The sequence below is a fragment of the Penaeus monodon genome, chromosome 21, assembly GCF_015228065.2.
Source record: "Penaeus monodon isolate SGIC_2016 chromosome 21, NSTDA_Pmon_1, whole genome shotgun sequence".
Taxonomy (NCBI): domain Eukaryota; kingdom Metazoa; phylum Arthropoda; class Malacostraca; order Decapoda; family Penaeidae; genus Penaeus; species Penaeus monodon.
The window spans coordinates 42,997,560-42,997,777 of record NC_051406.1 but is presented as its reverse complement, the minus strand read 5'-3'; positions in this window follow the sequence as shown (position 1 = coordinate 42,997,777).

The following is a 218-nucleotide window of genomic DNA, read 5'->3' as shown; positions in this document are numbered from 1 at the left end:
CGTATATATGATCACGATAAAACAAGAGGAAAGGATGATTCTTGAGATAGCAGGAAGACAAACAAAAAGACAACTTAGTAATAACAATTATCATCACAAAAAGACAAAGCTGCTCAAAATGACACGACTTTTAGGGTATTATAGTCTGACGAAGAATAATGTTTTAATGTATTAATTGTAAGGTATCTAACTTACGAAAACGCAAGGCATATGTGTGC